The following is a 19552-nucleotide window of genomic DNA, read 5'->3' on the forward strand; positions in this document are numbered from 1 at the left end:
TCCATCCTTACCTTCCTATCAAACACAGCATAACATATTGATTAAAAACGTGGGTTTTAGTATCAGAATTGAGCTCTGGCTTCGTTCTGACTCACCAGCAGTGTGACTTTGGGCAACGTGTTGCGGTCTCAGAGGCTGTTCCTCCTCCTGTCTGAACTTGACAGGATATAACATTGCAGGTGAAAAAGAAGTGAAATTGGATAAGTAACAGTACTGAGAAAATACATGCCCCGCTGCTGGTGGTTATCATTCATTCATAAAAATTGTATTAAAAAAGCACAATCATCAGGTCTTAGAAATAAAGCATTAAACTAAGTCACTTGGTCTCTGCTATTAGGGAGTTTATATTTTGACTAAACACAATATTCATACGTAACTAAAAGAAGAGGCTTTGGGTTCACAGGTTTGTAGTGTGAGGTGTCCTAAGGAAAATACTAAGGGCCGGCGCCGTGGCTTAACAGGCTAATCCTCCGCCTTGCGGCGCCGGCACACCGGGTTCTAGTCCTGGTTGGGGCGCCGGATTCTATCCTGGTTGCCCCTCTTCCAGTCCAGCTCTCTGCTGTGGCCCGGGAAGGCAGTGGAGGATGGCCCAAGTCCTTGGGCCCTGCACCCGCATGGGAGACCAGGAGAAGCACCTGGCTCCTGGCTTCGGATCAGCGAGATGCGCTGGCCGCAGCGGCCATTGGAGAGTGAACCAACGGCAAAAGGAAGACCTTTCTCTCTGACTCTCTGTCACTGTCCACTCTGCCTGTCAAAAAAAAAAAAAGAGAAATACTAAGACAACGGCAACAAAAGTTCCCATTTAGAAAAGGGGACTAAAAACCTCCAGAACAGCACCCCCCATTCGTGTATGGTGAACCCACACAGGCAGGGATAACATAAATAATAACAGCAGATGCTGCGAGACTTACTGACTCATTTGTTGGCCGTAATGATCACAGTTGGGTTTACCAAACTGGCCATTTTTTTTTTTTTAACTTCTTCCAGGTGATACTAAAGATTAGCCAGGATTAAGAGCCAAGCTCAGCCGGCTAATCCTCCGCCTGCGGCGCCAGCACACCAGGTTCTAGTCCTGGTGTCAGGGCACCGGATTCTGTCCCTGTTGCCCCTCTTCCAGTCCAGCTTTCTGCTGTGGCCCGGGAGTGCAGTGGAGGATGGCCCAAGTCCTTGGGCTCTGCACACGCATGGGAGACCAGGAGGAAGCACGTGGCTCCTGGCTTCGGATCAGCACGGTGCGCTGGCTGCGGCGGCCATTGGAGGGTGAACCAATGGCAAAGGAAGACCTTTCTCTGTCTCTCTCACTGTCCACTCTGCCTGTCAAAAAAAAAAAAAAAAAAAAGCCAAGCTCTAGGGCCGATGCCATGGCTCACTTGGCTAATCCTCCGCCTGCAGTGCTGGCTACCCGAGTTCTAGTCCCGGTTGGGGCACAGGGTACTAGTCCCGGTTGCTCCCTTCCAGTCCAGCTCTGCTGTGGCCCGGGAGGGCAATGGAGGATGTCCCAAGTGTTTGGGTCCCTGCACTTGTATGGGAGGCCGGGAGAAAGTACCCGGCTCCTGACTCCAGATCGGCGTATCGGCCATTAGGGGAGTGAACCAATGGAAGGAAGACCTTTCTGACTCTCTCACTGTCTATAACTCTGTCTCTCTCTCTCTCTCTCACTGTCTAACTGCCTGGGGGAAAAAAAAGCCAAACTCTAAAGCCTCTACCTCTGGCAAAACTTCAGCCTGAATTAACCCAGCTGTTCACTATTCAGAGTCTCTAAGCAGTTGCACGTGCTGTGGACTAGCAAATGGTAGATTGGACTGATCCCGTAACAGTCTCTGGTTTATCACACTCAGATGGACCCTCAGCACCACCAGGCAATCTCGAAGTTTTTCAGACTTCTTTTCTCCCTAAGCCTATCTCCCTCACTTCATGACCTTCACTCAGAAAATGTCCTTTCCGTCCTCCCAAACAAGTCCCAAATGGAAATTTCTTTCTACTTTGATTTTATTAATTTACTTTGAGGATTTATTCATTTGAAAGGCAGAGCAACAGAGAGAGGGCGAGAAACAAATCTCTCCACTGGTTCACTCCTCCTGTGACAGTCGGGGCTGGGTCAGGCCAAAGCCAGGAACCTAGAACTCCATCCGGGTCTCTCATGTGAGTGGTAGGGGTCCAAGCACTTTCCCAGGTGCGTTAACAGGGCGCTGGATCTGAAGTGGAACCCCCAGGACTTGAACCAGAGCTCTAATGTAGGGTACTCGCTGTACCACAATGCTGGCCCCTTTCTTCCTGCTTTTGAACTATACCAATTATCTGTACTCACCCATCTGTTTACTCAGCCAACATTTATTGTGCACCCACTGTGTGCTGGGTATATGTCCTTGAACAATACAAACAGGACTCTGCCTTCCTGGAGCTTATATTCCAGTGGGAAGTCAGTCCTAAAATAACTAATTTAGACAGCAGCGTGTGCTATAGGCAACAGTGGAGTGAGAGGAAAGTTGGGATTGAGGGGTAATATTTTAAGTAGAGTACTCATTGAACAGGTGACAGTTGAGTTAACACATGAAGGTGAAAGGGTGGAAACCTTCGTGGATGGCTGGATAGAGTGCCTGGTAAAGGTGCTGTAGCAGGAATGAGCTTCCTGTCTGCAGGAACAATCAGGAAAGTTCTGTGGTTGGTGGGTCATAACCGAGGCAGGCAGTGCGAGGAAAGGAGGTCAGAAGACCCGATTGTAAAGGATCTTGCCAAGGTGGGGAGCCTTTCTTCTGCCAAGGGCCTTTTGGATATTTACAGCATCATTCATGGGACATACAAAATTACCAAATTAAAAATTAGCCTGCTTGGTCAACCAAATGCTGCTACAGGGATATACTCAGCTCTCCACCCAAGAGACAATGGCTTGAGACATTGCCCCATGCCAGCAGAGAGTACCTGTTGTCCCATGTCAGCAGGAAGTAGCTCTAAAGACAGATCATTGTGCCAGCATCCCATATGGGCGCCGGTTCTAGTCCCGGCTTCTCCACTTTCAATCCAGCTCTCTGCTATGGCCTGGGAGAGCAGTAGAAGATGGCCTAAGTCCTTGAGCCTCTGCACCCACTTGGGAGACCTAAGGGAGGCTCCTGGCTTCGGATTGGCGCAGCTGCGGCCATTGCTGCCAACTGGGGAGTGAACCAGCAGATGGAAGGCCTTTCTCTCTCTCTCTCTCTCTGCCTCTCCTCTCTCTGTACTCTGACTTTAAAATAAATAAATCTTTAAAAAAAAAAAAAAAAAAAAAGGACAGATGACAGATCATCATCCCTCCACCCCTCCTGGACTTTTGGGGCTGATGTAATCCCATACAACTCTTGCTTTATAAAAAACAAAAGGGGGGAATGTTAGTAAAATGACACAGTCTTACTTGGGGCGCCTTCTATGCCTCAGATGCCATCTTGGGCTCTGGCCTCCATTGCCATTGCTGGGAAGCCAAGTGACCACATGGCCCAAACACAGGTGTCAGCTCCACCACCACACTAATGGGATTCGCTACTCCTACTTCCCTGCCTGTCCCCCCACCCCCGGGCAAAGGTTTAACAGGACCTGTTCTTGAACACCTGTCTCTCTCTTTCTCTCTCTTGATCCCCTCTCTTGTACTCTCCTTTCTTGATCCCTCTCCCCATGGTCCATCGGGCTTCCTCCGCCTGACAATAAACTTTAACTCTAACTCTGGGAAAAAAATTAGCCTGCTGTAGATTTATTGAATTTCAACTCCCACCTATAGTTTCCTTGGCAGGGTCAGACCAAAAGATTGTGCAGACCTTATGCAGCCCGTGGCCCATTATAAGAAGACTAGATTTCAGTTTGAGTGAGATGGGCAGCCATTAGAGTGTTAGCACAGAGACATAATATAGGCTGCTGTGTTGAAAACAGTCTGGGGGCTGGTGCTGTGGTACAGTGGGTTAAAGCCCTGGCATGAAGCGCCAGCATCTCATTTGGGCGCCGGTTCTAGTTCCGGCTACTGCTCTTCTGATGCAGCTCTCTGCTGTGGCCTGGGAAAGCAGTAGAAGATGACCCAAATCCTTGGGCCCCTGCACCCACATGGGAGATGTGGAAAAAGCTCTTGGCTCCTGACTTCAGATCAGCTCAGCTCCAGCCGTTGCAGCCATTTGGGGAGTGAACCAGCAGATGGAAGACCTCTCTCTCTCTCTCTGTCTCTATCTCTGTAACTGTCTTTCAAATAAATAAAAATAAATCTTAAAAAAAAAAAAAAAAAAAAAAGAACAGTCTTCATGGTAAGAAAGGAAACAGGAAGCCAGTACAGATGCTACAGCATTGTCTTAAGGTTGCTGTTTCAAAGCAGGAGTTAGGCTCCTGTCTACGGCCAGTTGTTTCACCTGTGCTTGCCTTGTACCCCTTCAGTTGCCTTCTGGTACCACTTCTCCCTTCTTTTGTATATGCAGGCTCTCCTTTCCTTTGGCTCATTTCCATTAGATCTTCAACATGTCTGAATCCTGTGTTTAAAAAACCCTTCCTGCCGGCGCCACAGCTCACTAGGCTCATCCTCCACCTGTGGCACCGGCACCCCGGGTTCTAGTCCCAGTTGCTCCTCTTGCAGTCCAGCTCTCTGCTGTGGCCCGGAAGTGCAGTGGAGGATGGCCCAAGTCCTTGGGCACTGCACCTGTATGGGAGACCAGGAGGAAGCACCTGGCTCCTGGCTTCGGATCGGCGCACCGCCGGCTGTGGCAGCCACTTGGGGGTGAACCAATGGAAAAAGCAAGACCTTTCTCTCTTTCTCTCTCTCTCACTGTCTAACTCTGCCTGTCCAAAAAAAGAAAAAGAAAAAACCGTCCTTGGGGCCAGTTTGAGTCCCGGCTGCTCCACTTCCCATCCAGCTCTCTGCTATGGCCTGGAAAGGCAGTAGGAGATGGCCCAAGTGCTTGGGCCCCTGCACCCATGTGGGAGACCCAAAAGAAGCTCCTGGCTCCTGGCTTAGGTTCAGCTCAGCTCTGGCCGTTGCGGCCATTTGGGGAGTGAACCAGTAGACTGAAGACCTCTCTCTTTCTCTGCCTCTGCTTCTCTGTAATTCTGCCTTTTGAATAAATAAAATAAATCCTAAAAAAAAAAAAAAAAAAACCAACTTTCCTATTGCCTCCAGCCAGTTACTACTCTTTCACCTTCCTTCCTTCTGCCAGACTTCCAGCAAGTCTGTCCGGTTTAATTCTGCACTCCTCTGTTCATAGTTCAAGTCCCTGCAGTCGACATCTGCCCCTTAACTACGAAACCAGTGCTGCGTCTTCAGGAGCCATTTGGGAATCTGTGGCGGTATGTATTGGTTACCACTTGTGTATTTTCAGTATGACCAAGGGTGAGCGATGCTACTTGCTTATTGTCCAGGAGGGATGGAAGGATGATGTTACTTGCTTATTGGAGGGCAACATATAGCAATGCCCAGGACAGTCCCTGTGTACCTCACAGTTGTCCTGTTCCAAGTGTTGATATCACTCCCTCAAGACATAAAGTCACAAATGACTTCTCTGTACCTGTGTTCAGTGAACATTTTTCAGTTTTTTCCTACCTGAACTCAAAGTGTTCGACTTTTTATTTGTATTTATTTGTTTTGAGGGATGGAGAGACAGAAGTCAGCAGACAGGAGTTAAGAGACAAATCTCTCATCTGCAGGTTCATGCCCTAAAGGCATGCAGCAGCTGGGGGTGAGCCAGGTGAAAGCCTGGAACTCAACTTAGTTCTCTCACACGGGTGCCAGGGACCCAGCTGCTTGAACCATACCCGCTGCCTCACAGGGCATTGGCAGGAAGCTGGAAATCAGAAGTGGAGTCGGGACTTGAACACCAGATATTACATGATGGGATGCAGGCATCCCAAGCAGCATCTTAACTAGTTCCCAGAACACCCATCCCTAACACTAACATCTACTCTCTTTGCATTGCCCTTCTCACTTGGCTTCTTCGGTACAACATGGTCCTTATTTTGTTCTGACTTCTGCGACTGTTCCTGTAATCCCTTCATCCTCGTTTATTCCATTACCATCTGTTGAAGTTTTTCACAAAGTAGAGGAAGTGTTGGCATAAAGTAGGGATCCATGAGTCCATCCTCCTGCAAAATAAATAATTGGCAGAAATTGTCAGAGGCAACCCTGAGTGAGCTCTGGAAACTAGTCAGAGGTTTGCAATGACCAGGCAGACGCTTAAGAAAAGGGTGACTTGGCACCATTTAAACTCACCTGCCCCAGCTCAGCAGCAGCTTCGAAGATGACAACCTGCATTTCTTTTTTTTTTTTTAAGATTTATTTGTTTATTTGAAAGAGTTTCAGAGAGGCAGAGAGAGAGAAAGAGAGAGATCTTCCATCTGCTGCTTTGCTCCCTCTTTCTCTCTGCCTCTGCTTCTCTGTAACTCTGCCTTTCAAATAAATAAATAAATCTTTTTTAAAAAAATGAACAAGGGGCTGGTGCTGTGGCTCAGCAGGGTAACGCCTGGCCTGGGGCGCTGGCATCCCATATGGGCACCGGTTCTAGTCCCTGCTACTCCTCTTCTGATCCAGCTCTCTGCTACGGCCTGGGAAAACAGTAGAGGATGGCCCAAGTCCTTGGGCCCCTGCACCCGCATGGGAAACCCGGAGGAAGCTCCTGGCTCCTGGCTTTGGATTGGCTCAGCTCCAACTGTTGCAGCCATCTGGGGAGTGAACCAGCAGATGGAAGACCTCTCTCTCTGTCTCTATCTCTCTCTCTAACTCTGCCTGTCAAATAAATAAATGTTTAAAAAGAAATGAACAAAAGACTTGAACAGATTTTTCTCTGAAAAGTTTTTTTAAAGATTTATTTATTTATTTGAAAGTCAGTTACACACAGAGAGAAGAAAAGACACAGAGAGAGAAGTCTTCTGTTCGCTGGTTCACTCCCCAGTTGACCGCAATGGCTGGAGCTGCACCAGATCCGAAGCCAGGAGGCAGGAGCCAGGAGCTTCTTCCTTGTCTCCCATGCAGGTGCAGGGGCCCAAGGACTTGGGCTGTCTTCTACTGCTTTCCCAGGCCATAGTAGAGAGCTGGATCAGAAGTGGAGCAGCCAGATCCCAAACCACCGCCCATATGGGATGCCAGCACCGCACGTGGCGGCTTTACCTGTTACATCACAGTGCTGGCCCCCCAGAAATTTTTTTAAAAGATTCATTTATTAATTTGAAAGGAAGAGCTACAGAGAGAGAAGAGAAATATCTTCCATCTGCAGTTGCAGTCTCCAGATGGCCACAACAGTTAGGACTGGGCTTGGCTGAAGCCAGGAACCAAGAACTTCATCCTGGTCTCATGTGGGTGGCAGGGACCCCAGCACTTGAGCCGTCTTCTGCTGCCTTCCCTGCTACATTATCAGGAAGTTGGATCAGAAGCAGAGCAGCCAGGTTCCAGGGCTCAAAATGGTGCTCCAATATCAGATGCCAGTGTCACAAGCAGTGGCTTAACTCTGTCAAAACACCGGCCCACCCCCAAAAAATAATCTAATGGCTAACAGATACAAGAAAAGATGCTCATCATCGTTGCTGGTTGGGGAAATACAAATCAAAACCACAATGAGAAACCACTTCACACGTACTAGGATGGCTATCAATTTAAAAGTGTTTGTAAGGATGTGGAATACTGGAAGTCTCATAAATTGCTAGTGAGAGAGCAAAAAGATGCAGTCACTATGCAGACCACTCTGGAAGTTCCTCAGAATTTTAGAGAATTACATTATGTCACAGCAGATCTTTTAAATGTATACTGAAGAGAATAGAAAACAGATATTCAAATAAAAACTGGCATGTGAATATTTATAGTGGTATTATTCAACTGTTCACTCCTGCTCCTCTTGTAGTGGAATGTGACTCAGAAACATGTGAGGGTCTCACTTTAAATTCATGAACATAAACTTAATGTGACCTAAAAATGCTGCCCATCAATTTCTATTTTTCCTTCAAATTTATTCACTCTTTCTGTCTTCATCCATTAGGTCACTACAGCAAAACATCCACAAACTGGGTAGCTTGTAAACAACAGAGATTTATTTCTTTTAAAAATATATATATATATATATATTTATTTGAGGGTCCAGCGCTGTGGCGCAACATCCCATGTGGGTGCTGGTTCTAGTCCCGGCTGCTCCTCTTCTAATCCAGCTCTCAGCTATGGCCTGGCAAAGCAGTACAAGATAGCCCAGGTGCTTGGGCCCCTGCACCCGTGTGGGAGACCCAGAGGAGGCTCCTGGCTCCTGGCTTCAGATCGGCACAACTCTCTCTCTCTCTCTCTCTCTCTCTCTCTCTGCCTCTCTGCCTCTCCTCTCTCTGTGTAACTCTGCTTTTCAAATAAATAAATCTTTAAAAAATTATTTATTTGAAAGGCAGAGTTACAGAGAAGCAAAGGGAGAGAGAGAGAGTGAGTGAGTGAGTCAGAGAGTCTTCATCCTCTGGTTCACTCCCCAATTGGCCACAACAGCCAGAGCTGGGCTGATCTGAAGCCAGGAGCTTGGAGCTTCTTCCTGGTCTCCCACATGGGTGCAAGGGCCCAAGGACTTGGGCCATCTTCCTCTGCTTTCCCAGGCATATTAGCAGGGAGCTGGATCGGAAGTGGAGCAGCCGGGACCCGAACCAGTGCCCATATGGGTTGCTGGCACTGCAGGTGGCGGCTTCCCCCGCTACACCACAGCACCAGCCCCTGAGCTTTATTTCTTATAGTTCTGGAGATTGGGAAGTCCATGAACAAGGAGCCAACAGCTTGGGTATCTCATGAGGGCCCACTTTCTGATCCATAAATGCCACCTTCTCACTGTGTCCCCACATGCTGGACGGGATGAGGGATTTCTCTTGGACCTCTTTTATAAGGGCACTAATCCCAGTCATGACTGGTCCAGTCTCAGGGCCTAATCTCTTCCCAAAGGCCGTACCTTCTAATTACCACCACCTTGGTAGTTAAGAGTTCAACATACCAATTCGGGAAGGACACAAACATTCAGACACAGCACTCCCCTTCACCCCCCTTTCTTTAGACTGTCTCATCTGTTAGCCTCTCAAAATACCCAACATTTTCTACTTTAAATCTTGCCCTCCATGTTCTTTTTTCTGTTTCCTGGACAAAACTAAAACAATCAGAAGAGACCTCCTGCCTCTCCTCCTGTCTCCGGATTCATGCACTCACCGTCTCCTTATCAGCTCACGACTTAGCACACACCAACTGTGAATGCTCTCCCTGCTGCTGTCTGAAACCAGCCTCCCTTCTTGTGTATTAGCTCAGAGGCCTGCTACCTACCTGTGGCCCTTGAACTAAATCCTGTTACTTGTTTTCATACAACCCATGAGCTAAGAATGGTTATCATATTTTTCAGATAGCTGGAGGGAAAAATATATACCAGAGACAATGTGTGGCTCACAGAGCCACAAATACTCACTGTCTGGTCCTTTGCCAAAAACTGCTGATTCCTGTGCTAGATCTCTTTCCCTCTGATCTACTCAATATTGACACGGCCCTTCCCTTTTTTCTCCTACATTAATCAGTTTTGGGCTCCACATTAGAGTATTTCCACCAGCGTTTTGAGCATTATTATTTCTGTCATCTTTAAAAAACAAACCAAAAGCCTCTGGACACCACTTGCCATGCCAGTCTGCCCTGTTTGTTCCGCTTTGCAATACAGAACCTTGACATAATAGTTGATACTTGCTGCTCCACATTCCTTCTTTGTAATTCCTACCTGGACACATTCTCATCAGGCTCTCTCCCTACCACCAAAGCAAGCACCGTTGTTAAGATCACTGACAGCTTCTGTATGCTCATCCCAGCAGTCGGCCTTCAGTCCCCATGTCATTTGTCCCGTCAGCAACACTGCACAAAGTGAATCACTGCTCCTCCTCGATAAACTCTCTGCACTTGATTTCCAGATCTCTATGCTGTGCCTTCTCCCTCCATCCCTGGTTTCTTCCTTTTGGCTCAGACTCTTCTTCCAGATCTCTTCACCCCAGAGTCCCCCAGGGCTCACTTTGTCTCCACCAGAGCATTGGATGGCTCTTACCCAGCTTCATGGCTTTGAAATCTATCCTTTAGCTGACAGCTCCCAAACTTGTATGTAACCTTAATGTCTCTTCAAGTTCAGATCCTTGCGTCTATCTTCCTACCCATATTAAATAATTTTTAAAAAAAATGAAATTGGCCGGTGCCACGGCTCACTAGGCTAATCCTCCGCCTTGCGGCGCCGGCACACCGGGTTCTAGTTCCGGTCAGGGCACCGATCCTGTCCCGGTTGCCCCTCTTCCAGGCCAGCTCTCTGCTCTGGCCAGGGAGTGCAGTGGAGGATGGCCCAAGTGCTTGGGCCCTGCACCCCATGGGAGACCAGGAGAAGCACCTGGCTCCTGCCATCGGAACAGCGCGGTGCGCCGGCCGCAGCGCGCCTACCGCGGCGGCCACTGGAGGGTGAACCAATGGCAAAAAGGAAGACCTTTCTCTCTGTCTCTCTCTCTCACTGTCCACTCTGCCTGTCAAAAAAAAAAAAAAATTATTAAAGTATAGGTGAATGAGGCCAGCACCGCGGCTCACTAGGCTAATCCTCCGCCTGCGGCGCCGGCACCCCAGGTTCTAGTCCCGGTGGGGGTGCTGGATTCTGTCCCACTTGCAATTCTTCCAGGCCAGCTCTCTGCTGTGGCCCAGGAGTGCAGTGGAGCATGGCCCAAGTGCTTGGGCCCTGCACCTGCATGGGAGACCAGGAGGAAGCACCTGGCTCCTGACTTTGGATCAGCGCGGTGCGCTGGCTGCAGTGGCCATTGAGGGGTGAACCAACGGCAGAAGGAAGACCTTTGTCTCTCTCTCTCACTGTCCACTCTGCCTGTCAAAATAAAATAAAATAAATAAATAAAGTATAGGTGAATGGTTTGCTTGCTTGCTTATTATTTCAGAGACAGAAAAAGCTCCCGGCTGTTGGCTCACTCTCTAGATGCCTGCAATGACCAGATCAGCGCCAGGCTGAGGCAGGGAATGAGTAACTTCATCGAGGTCTTCCACCCAGCTACCTGAGCCATCAGGTACTACTACCTCCAAAGGTGAACATTAGCCGGAAGCTGGCACTGGGAGCAGGGCTGAGATTTTAACCCAGGTATTTAGATAGGGAATGCAAGTGTCCCAACTGGTATCTTGACAATTAGGCCAAATGCCTACCCCTAGGGGAATGGTTTTTATCTAGGTCTAACAGGATATGAAACCTCGAAGCCATGGCAGGACGGGAGAGCAATAGGTTTGACACAAATTTAGAAGTTCTTCATGATGAAAACTACATCACAGATAAAATTAGAAGATAAGTTAAACATTTGGATAAAATAATTGTAATATAGAAAAGCACAAAGAAATTAATATGTATACGCTATAAAGACCAACAGCTCAAAAAGTACATAAAATATATTCACAAATGAGTCAAAAGGATATATATTGGGGGCCAGCGCCGTGGCTCACTTGGTTAATCCTCTGCCTGCGGTGCTGGCATCCCATATGGGCGCCGGGTTCTGTCCCGGCTGCTCCTCTTCCAGTCCAGCTCTCTGCTGTGGCCCAGGAGTACAGTGGAAGATTGCCCAAGTACCTGGGCCCCTGCACCCACATAGGAGACCAAGAAGAAGCACCTGGCTCCTGGCTTTGGATTGGCGCAGCGCACTGGCCATAGTGGCCATTTGGGGAGTGAACCAATAATGGAAGAAAGACCTTTCTGTCTGTCTGTCTCTCTCACTGTCTATAACTATCAATTAAAAAAAAAAGGATATATATTGATAATAAATGTTCATCCTCATATAAAAAATAAAATACAAATAAAAACAACAGTGAACTTCCTGTTTTAGACTGACTACATTTTCTTTTTTTTAAAGGTTTATTTATTTACTTGAAAGAGTTACACAGGGAGAGAAGAAGAGGCAGAGAGAGAGAGAGGTCTTCCATCCGATGGTTCACTCCCCAGTGGCTGCAACGGCTGGAGCTGCACCGATCCGAAGCCAGGAGCCAGGAGCTTCTTCAGGGTCTCCCACGGGGGTGCAGGGGCCCAAGTACTTGGGCCATCTTCCATTGCTTTCCCAGGCCGTAGCAGAGAGCTGGATTGGAGGAGGAGCAGCCAGGACTAGAACTGGCACCCCTGGCACTGTAGGTCTTTACCCACAGCGCCGGGCCCATTTTCTTGTTCTTTTTTTCTTTCTTTTCTTTTCTTTTTTTTTTTTTTTTTACAGGTAGAGTTCTAGACAGTGAGAGAGAAAGACAGAAAGGTCTTCCTTCTGTTGGTTCACTCCCCAAGTGGCCACAACGGCCTGAGCTGTGTCAATCTGAAGCCAGGAACCAGGTGCTTCTTCCTGGTCTCCCATGCGGGTGCAGGGGCCCAAGCACTTGGTGTTCTTCCACTGCCCTCCCAGGCCACAGCGGAGAGCTGGACTGGAAGAGAAGCAACTGAGACTAGACCCCCGGGGCCCATATGGGATGCCAGTGCTGCAGGCAGAGGATTAACCAAGTGAGCCATGGCGCCAGCCCCCCATTTTATTTTTCTAATTCCTATGCCTGTCACCTAATTATGACCTTCACTGTACTGATAAGAAAACTGAGGCATGGGCCAGCACAGTGGCACAGTAGGTTAACGCCCTGGCCTGAAGCACTGGCATCCCACATGGATGCCAGATTGAGTCCCGGCTGCCCCACTTCCAATCCAGCTCTCTGCTGTGGCCTGGGAAACCAGTAGAAGGTGGCCCAAGTGCTTGGACCCTGCACCTGCGTGGGAGACCCAGAGGTTCCTGGCTCCTGCCTTCGGATCGGTGCAGTTGTGGCCAATTGAGAAGTGAACAATCGGATGGAAGACCTCTCTGCCTCTCCTCTCCCTGTGTAACTCTGACTTTCAAATGAATAAACAAATCTTTAAAAAAGAAAAGAAAACTAAGGCACAAAGCAGTTACATTACTTGACCAAAATCAAAGCTAATAAAAGCACAGGAGCCAGGGGCTATGCTGCCTGGGAGCACTTGAACTCCAGGATCTGTAACCTGCCATTCTGCGCTACCTGTAAATGAACAAAGGTAGAGTTCTCAGGTTATTTTTAATACAGCTATTTTCATTGAAATATATTAACATGTAATTAATTTCTTGTTTAACTTTTTTTTTTTTTTTTTGACAGGCAGAGTGGACAGTGAGAGAGAGACAGAGAGAAAGGTCTTCCTTTGCCGTTGGTTCACCCTCCAATGGCTGCCGCGGTAGCGCGCCGCGGCCGGCGCACCGCGCTGATCCGATGGCAGGAGCCAGGTACTTCTCCTGGTCTCCCATGGGGTGCAGGGCCCAAGCACTTGGGCCATCCTCCACTGCACTCCCGGGCCACAGCAGAGAGCTGGCCTGGAAGAGGGGCAACCGGGACAGGATCGGTGCCCCGACCAGGACTAGAACCTGGTGTGCCGGCGCCGCAAGGCAGAGGATTAGCCTAGTGAGCCGCGGCGCCGGCCGTTTAACTTTTTTTTTGTAAGGAAAAGGGTTTATTGGGGAACACCCTACAGACCGGGGTGAAGGAAAAAGAGAGAAAAAGAATATAAGAAAGAAACAGAGGAGAGGAGCCAGCAAGGAGAGTAGAGCAGAGCAGAGAGACGAGAGCAGAGAACAGGAGAGCTAAGAGAGAGTGAGCCAAGAGAGCACGTGTTCAGGAACAGGCCCTTTTAAAACTTTGCCTGAGGGCGGGCAGGGAAGCAGGAGCAGTGAATCCCATTAGGATGGGGGTGGAGCCTAGCAAAGGTAGCTGGGCTATGTGGCCACCTGGCTAAAACTGCGCCAGTTTCCTAACATTCCCCCCTTTTGTTTTTTATAAAGCAGGGTTGGTATTGGATTACATTAATCCCAGAAGTCCAGGAGGGGTAGAGGGACAATGATCTGTCTTTAGAGCTACTTCCTGCTGACATGGGGCGACGAGGTACTCTTCACTGGCGTGGGGCAATGTCTCAGGCCGCTGTCTCCTGGGTGGGAGCCGAGTAAATCCTTGTAGCTCCATTTGGTTGACTGCCTGGTTGTTGAAGGCCTTTGTTTGTTCCATTACAACCTGCTGTAAACACTTAGACACTGTAGTATAAAAGACAGGGTGAGAATAGTATCCAATGATCCTAAGAGTGGCATTAACCAGGTAATGAGAGGATTTCATAGAGGAGAGGAAATGGAGGGGGGGTCTCTGGACCCTTATGGAACAGTTTGATGGATGTGGCTTAAAGCTGATTCCAGCCAAGACTGGGAGAAAAGCCACTTAACTTTTACAGGTAGCGGGGTTTGGCTGTAGAGAAAGTTTGAACAATCATACAACATTGAGGAGAGAACCATCAGTACACACAGGTTGGGAGTAGAGCCATTGTAACCATAGTAGAGGCTATGGTTACAAAGGAATAAGGCTCAAGTGGGCTAGATATAGAGGACAGAGTTATTAGAGAACCTAAGAAAGGTGCTAAGCTACAAATAAATTTTCTGTTTGAGAGGCAAATAGAACCTGACAGAAGGGGCTTGATAATAATCAGGTGGGCTTTAAAGCCTTGTAAATTATGAGGCTCAGACTCAGCTATCTCTTCGTATAGCCTACATCCTAAGGGAGGTGAGAAGGGAAGGCACCCTGTTGACTTCCATTACCTAGCTGGCCTGGGAGGAGAGCTGGCCAGGTAAAAGGCAGGTGGCAACTCCAACAGGAAATATACAGTTCTGCCTGCAATGTTGCTGACCCTGGTTGGCTATTTCCTCAGTTGCAGTGGTCACTTTGGAAGCTGGGCTGAGTGAAGGGCTTTTCAGCTTAGAGCCAGTAAGATCTGTGGCTCTGACCTGGGCATCCTTCGACTCCAGGGCAGGTCCATTTCCAGTGATCCAACTCCTGGCAGAGCTGCCAGGGCTCTTCACAAGCTGACTTCTGCTGAAGCCCAGGCTTACCACATTGAAAGCCACTGCAGTGGACTGGCCTGTTGGGTCTCCTTGAGGGCAGAACACTGTACAGAGCTACATTTAATAGGCCTGCCATCCATTGCTTCTGATGCCTAGCTTTCTTTTCCTCTTGGTTTTTGTTAAAGCAGACCAGAGGATGCAAGTCAAGGGGGTGCTCAAGTCCCATCTCTAATCTTTAGGTGGGCTAAACTAGAGTGTAGTCATAGGCATTTTCTGTAGTAGTTTTTTTAAGGTAGACAATGCCCGTGAGGAAAACTATATTCTCACTTTAAAACTTTCTTTCCCTTTGTTTGGTCTGAAAGGGAGGTTTTCCCTGTTTACTTCGCTGATGTAAAGTAAATCTAGCTATGAAATTACAATTGAAGCCTTTATTTTGGCTATGGTATTACATAAGAATGTTAACCATCCCTTTTATAAGGTCTAAAGATGAAATTGTGCATCCTAGAGGTTCCTTCATAATAGAATTAGTTTCCTACCTTGAAGAGAACAGAGAAATGAAAGAACAAGTCGGGCTTAGAATAGAGAAATGAGGGAGCAAGTCCTAGATCACTTACTGACAATAGCAATATCACATGAAAACTTAGCAAACAGCTTCAACCATTAGATAACAACTTAAGAAAACATTTTACCAGAAGGTCCAATGCCTTCCATAAATATTAAGAATACATATATTTGGAAATATCTCTTAAATATCTAACATGATGTAGCTTGTTTAACCAGCAAACTTAAGCACAAACATATAAAATGTTTTTAGTTTCTACCAACAAGTTTAAAACATATGATACAGATTTAGGTCACACAAATTAAAATGTATCTTTGATTAATTTTAGCAGCTTAAATTTATGGGCAATTTTTATCTACAAGCCAATTAAAATAAAACTCTTAATAAATTTTCCCATGTAGACAAACAATATGTATACATGTTGGACCTCTCAGTTGTAGAGATGCCCACTTGCTCGAGAGGACGCCCAAAAATCCAGACTCCAGACCAGTTGATGCAAAAAGCATGAGGTATTTATAGTACGTTTGCGCAAACGGGCCCCCACCTAAGGCGGTGAGGAGCCCTGAGCGGCAGTTTCACACAGGTTATATAGGGGGATAATTAGCATACTGGAGAATGCTGAGGAGAGTGCTGAGGGAACCAGCTGAAGAGAATGCTGAGGAGAGTACTGAGGGAACCAGCTGAAGAGAATGCTGAGGAGAGTACTGAGACTCTTCGAAGGGGGAGTGGCAGCTCTGCTCTGGGCATGCCTAGAGGTTCTCTAAAGGGGATAGACTTTTCCTTCCCAGAGAACGTGCCCGCTGGACCCTGGGGAACATCTAACCTCTTAAGAAGCCCCTGATATCTGCCCAGGCCTAGTTTCTTGTCCCTCTCCCCCATAAGGGTCCTTCATACACATATAACATAGCATAATAGACCAATATAGCAGTTTTAATAGCTTTTTTTGAGAATCTAACTCCTGTTTGTAAATTACCAATCGATTTGAATTACTTTTGTTTTTAGTAACCTCAGTTAACCATATTTTCTCTCTGTTGGTACCTTTAATACATTATTGGCTTCATCAGTCTACAGAGCAATCCCAAAATACTGAATACAATAGAAGTGGCTGGAAAAGTCCATCGGAACCTACAGGAGGACAGCTAAACACAGAACCAACATTTTAGTTTTATGAGCAAGGAATCTGATGTATAAAACTGTGGATGACAAAAGACTCTAAGTTGCCACGTTTAAAATTATAAACTCATTAACCAACAAGAGGCACTTGCTTACTGCACACAGTATTTTTGAAAGCATTTAACCCTTTAGGCCTCTAGGGCTTTCTCATTAAGATAACCATCATGTCTAGTAACACCAGATCATTAGACTTTTTAATTTTTAGACCTTTGTAGCAGTAGCATTTTATATTATAGAAACTTAAAATTTAGCACCACTTCACATCTTGACAGTACTTCTAATATAGTCCAAATAGCCTGATTAATTGGTGTCTCTACAAGATGAGAGACAGGTCATTCGATTTTTTCAGTTGGGCCCGAAGTCCAGAATTTACTGGAAATTTCAGATTCCAAATTCTTTGAAACTTTGATTTTTTGAATGCCTGTCAAGAATACCAAGAAGGCTCAAAATCCAAAATATCTGGTTGAAATATGATTCTTTGACACCATGACATAATATAGACCAAATTTGATCATTGTTACAATGTGATTAAGCACATATTTAAATAACCCATAGCTCTTAATAAAAATTCAGCTGTTTTTAAACAATTAGAATTTAACAGATATCAAGAGAACATAACAGATTACTTTAACTCATTGCTCTAACAGAGAATCAGATTTTAATTTTATGTCAAAGAGGAATAGATTAGTATACTTGTGATGTTTTTCATCTGCCAATGTCCTTGATTTACATTTTGAAATAACCCATTAAAAATTTTCAGAGTAAGATTAAGGTAACACATCAAATTTTAGCCTGAGTTACTTTAAACAGTGTTGAACTATTTTCATAGACAGTTAATAAACTAACCCAAATAGTTTTTATAGAATATAACATGTTGAGTATACAAAAGTTTACATTTAGATGCATTTATCTCATTCGCCTTTTCCCAATTTAAAATAGCAGTTACACCTAAATGATTTAGAATGCTGATATATTTTTATCTGAATTTAATTGAAATTAAAATTCCATTCATCTAAAACAAGTACTAATTACCCATAGCTGTTTCATTTAGTACTGATTACCTGGAAACCTGTTAAAATAAATTGCAAAATAAGTTGAGCAAGTTACAAAGCAATATTTTCAAAGGTAGTGAGTGATCTTCCTAGATTCAAAGAAAAATTAGTTACAGTGGGCCAGGTCCATGCAGGAAACCTGATTCTCCTGTTTGGCTAGCTCTTGATAAAACAAAGAGCCATCAGAAGGGTGGGATACCTAATTTGTTTCTCAATAAGCAGGGAGCCCAAAAGGGTGGGACTACCATTCCCTTGCTATTCTTATGGTAAGACTGGGACAAGAGAGGGACAAAAGACCAGTTGGAGACCATGGAGACCGCCATTCCCAAACCTAGAAGACAGAGATAGTAGACTTAGGGCCAGGACTGGTTCTAAGATAAAAGTCTGAATTCCTAGGTGGGAGGGGGAGATACAGTGTGAGTGGGGGTAGGAGCTAGGGAGGAAGTACACATGGGCGGGGAATGGCTCTGAGGAATAGATGAGCAAGAGGCTTGAGATAAGATGGAAGAGATTGCAGTGGAGGTGGGAGTAGAGGTTGACCCCGCTCCCTGGAAATCGATGGGAGGGGGAGGTGAGGACACAGCCAGGGCCGGAGCTGCTGCATGGGAGATAATGGCGCTGGAACTTCAGTTGCTGAGGCCTCAGGAGGCGGCTGAGCCGGTGCCTGTAGATTGGAGCGGTAAGGGGGAGGTTTACCTGCAGGATCAAAGGAGGCTGTGGTAGTGGCAGTACCAATGTTAGAGGTAGAAAATGGGATTTTCTGCTCAGGCTTCTGACCCCTAGTGCGAATTTTGGAGACCAGAAGGACTTGAGCGGGAGAGCAAGAAGTACACAGGGAAGGTTTAGTTCGAAGATAGGAAAAGGCTTGAACATACAGAATCTCCTCCCATTTTCCCGAACCCTCATTGAAGTGATAAAGATGTTATCAGGGTCAAACTACTCCGACTTCCGATCCCTCAGGACCAAATGTGCCACCGTGGAGGGGCCGCTTTTTGAGGGCTGGGGCCAATTTGAGAGGGACCATCAGATGGAACACAGTTAGAGAAAAGTTCCCATTTCGCCGTGAGGGATTCTCGTTCCGTGTCTTACCTCAGTATTTGGAAGGCAGATGTGTGGATGGAGATCGCAGAGCATTCGGTGGCTTGGAAAAAGTTCTGGTTGTGTGTTTTGCGACCGGCAGAAATCCAGGACCCCAGAGCACTGGAGGACACTGGATTACCAATATAAGTTTATCCGAGTCATGGCACCAATGTTATATATTAATGTTAGCCGTCGCAAAACACACCGAACACCGGCAGTAAGGGAAAGGGTTTATTGAGGAACACCCTACAGACCGAGGTGAAGGGGAGGCAAAGGAAAAAGAAAGAGAATATAAGAAAGAAACAGAGAGGAGAGGAGCCAGCAAGGAGAGAAGATAGAGCAGAGAGAGGAGAGCAGAGAACAGGAGAGGAGAGCTAAGAGAGAGAGCCAAGAGTATTGTTTAACATTTTATTTGGAAGGCTGAGAGATGGAAACAAAGCCATCTCCCATCCACTGGCTCACAACAGCTAGGGCTGGGCAAGGCTGAAGCCGGGAGACCAGAACTCAGTCTGGGTCTCCCACATGGGTGGCAAGGACCCAAGTACTTGAGCCATTGTGTGCTGCCTTTCAGAGTGTGTATCAGCAGGAAGCTGGAATTGGAAGCAGAGCTGAGACTTGAACACAGGCGCTCCAGGATGGGATGCAGGCAACCGAAGTGGTAACACACCCACCCTGATTGTTATTTTAAGTGATTGCATATTTTACATTCTCTTGGGTTGTTACAATTTTATTGATAGGTGGAGAAAGCAAGAACTCCCTTTGCTGGTTCACTCCCCAAATGTCCACAACAGCTGGAGGTGGGCCATGCCAAAGCTGGGAGCCAGGAATTCGGTCCATGTCTCCCACA

The sequence above is a fragment of the Lepus europaeus genome, chromosome 14 (assembly GCF_033115175.1).
Source record: "Lepus europaeus isolate LE1 chromosome 14, mLepTim1.pri, whole genome shotgun sequence".
NCBI classification, from domain to species: Eukaryota; Metazoa; Chordata; class Mammalia; order Lagomorpha; family Leporidae; genus Lepus; species Lepus europaeus.